Below are 3,069 nucleotides of genomic sequence, written 5' to 3'. Positions count from 1 at the left end.
AAAATATTGAATCTCACTTGATTTTAATGTCAACTTTAACATTTAATAATAATTTATAATATTTCACAAAAACATTGTACATTTTTTTAGTTAAATCAGTTTTACCAAATCAACCGTTTTATAAATTTCTAATTTATTCTTGAAAAAAAATCTTTTTGAATCGAAATAAATTTGGGAATACTTGAATTATACTTATATCATCTTAAACCGTATTAAATTGTGAGTTTATTTTTAGACTAAACTTTTTAAACATTTACAGAATTTTTTATTTTGTTCAAATCCTCAATGCCATTTATGTCAAAACTATATATTTTGACTTGTGTTGTATTTACACAAATATTTATTAATGACCCTTAAAATGCCAATGTTTCCAAAAACTGCGAGCAATAATTTATTGATAGAAAAGAAAAGAAATGCTCCTATCAGCTTTTTACATTTGTATTTTTCAATTCTTAACATATTTCAGTGCCCTGTAAATGAATCAGTACTTCTTCCAACTACATGTTGGATTATATACATAATCATCAATCAATCATCATAATGGTAACACTATTTTATCAGAATTCCTTTTACCAGTACTTATTCCATCTTTGAATCAGTACTTCCACTACATGTTGGATTATATACATAATCATCAATCAATCATTATAATGGTAACTACTTTATCACAAATGCTTTTACCTAATATCTGTTAAGTAGTTTCAATCTCGGCATTATAATATTTACTGGTTGTGGCAAATGAACATTGCTTGTGTTTTAGGTCACTGGTCTTATTCATTGGTCGTAATACTTTTTTAAACATTTGGCCCGATTACCTATAAGAAGAAGAAGAGAGAACCAAAGATGGGAGTTGTCCTCTATAATATTGTTTACTCCATTAATATTTTTGGTTGTCTATGATCTAACATATTTAGAGTTTGAGATTCAAGTGATTCAATTATTTCTTCTATATCATTGTCTCACAAGCCTGTTTCCCATTTTTGTTTTGATGACAATGTCCTCTTCACATTATTTGTGTACCAAAGCTGCCTTAATAGGAATGGATTAATTGTACGCAGTAAAATGCTTTTGAAAGAAAACCTTACCATTGCAAATTACTTCATATTCTAGTAAAAATAATGGCATATTATAATTGTAGGATTTGTGAAGCTGAAAGTATTTATAAAATATTTGTCTCGGGATCTTTTTCAGATCCTTTCAAAAACAAATATTGTCAATTTTATTTATAATATAATAATATTTTTTTGTTGACAAATTAGATGTCAGAAATTTACCTTCCGAATAAACACCGTTAGTAAGAAATTTAAATTTTTTAGAACACCTGTCAAAAATACACATTTCAAATATAGAATTATTGATGAATTAAGCAAAAATAATTTTGGTATCCACTTAATCGCTTGTCTGAATCGTTCCCACATCAGTTCCAATTTTGAAAATTACACTAATTCAAGCAAATGACTTTATAGTAGAACATGAGGAATATTTCACATCACACACATCATTGCAGACAAAAAATTAGTATGTTTCACAAAAAAATTTAAAGGAATTTACTTTTTAAAAAAAAAGCTTGTAAAATGTAATATTATAGTGTAATCTCAATTGAGAATCATCAAAAACTAATGTTCAGTTTATTTTTATGCTTTTAATTGAAATCATTCCAAAAAATTATTCCTGATTTAAATGCATTTTTGCAAACCACCACTTTTGATAATGGTGAATAGAGAACCATTTGTGTATCAATTTTTTACCTTTTAATATTGTAGCCACATGGAAGCAAGTATTTGTGTAATGCGTACTAAAAGAAATTTCAAGGACTACAGAGAATATTGTAACAAAAGATAATAAAATAAATAAGAAAGATTTCCAAACAAATCATTCATATGTATGTACTAAATTAAAACCAAAAATATATATTTTAGTTTAGATGTAAAATGCAATGACTTGGTTTCACTTTGTTTAACTAAAATATGATAAAGAAACATGATATTTGTTATTGTTTGCTGCCAAATGTAAACACTGATTTAGGATAGATAAAATGCATTTCGATTTATGTAAGACATGCTTATCGTAATTGAATATCTATCAAACTACAAACCTAATTTTATAACCAACTTATGCATATTAAACATAAATGACATTTTTTCATTGATGCAGGTGTGCATAAAGGATATTATGTATATTGTCAATTGCCTTGAATGTCATAATAGTGGCCCCTTTTCCTACCACACCAAAAATGATTAAGGCCGAGCTGAACCACGACTTATGGAAAAGGAATGAAGAAAGTGCAAGTGGCGTTTTGCGGTTACTTCATTCCTTTCCTGTAATTCGTGGCGTGGCTTGAGTTTTTTTCTCAAGTCTATAAGCAGCATTATAGATACATTATACCAAAAGGTGAGAAACACAAAAGCGTAACTACAAAGTTTTCAAGTTAAGAATGGAGAAATATGATAATCGATTTCATCCGTAACGCAAAGACGCATCTCCCCAAGAAGTACTGTGGGTAGTAAAATGATCTAAAATGTGTCTCATTATTTTCATGTAAACATAGAAACAACATCACATCTCTTATGTTTTTGTATATTCTGATGCTGTGTGGTTTGTCTCGTAAAAGGTTAGAAACACAAATGTAATACCGTTACCAACTGAAAGATCGACATTATCTCACGGCAGCAGCGTATCGCAATAATTTACTGTTGAATCATTATTTTTCGCCCTTTTTAACGAGTTTTAGGTTAGATAACACAATTTGTAATTATTTTTTCTGAGAAATAGTTTTATTTTAAGATAACCAAAACTGAAAATATTTGGTGACACAAAAATGTAAGAGGGTATTGTATTCCCCATTTAAAATAAACATAAATAAAGTCAAATTAACAAACAAAAATCACTCTATTTAAAATAAAGTATGGATATTCTTACTAATGTAAGTTAGAATTATTTTCTACATATTTTTGACAAGAAGTTAAATCAAACTCTAAAAATAGTTGTTTCCTGCTCTCCTGAACATATGCCTTTTTCTAGATACGTTTTGTGTTTCTCACCCATCGATACATAATGGTGATTATACGC

This window comes from Hesperophylax consimilis, chromosome 10, assembly GCF_061612785.1.
Source record: "Hesperophylax consimilis isolate HC1 chromosome 10, BYU_Hcon_1.0, whole genome shotgun sequence".
NCBI classification, from domain to species: Eukaryota; Metazoa; Arthropoda; class Insecta; order Trichoptera; family Limnephilidae; genus Hesperophylax; species Hesperophylax consimilis.
This window is presented reverse-complemented; position numbering follows the sequence as displayed.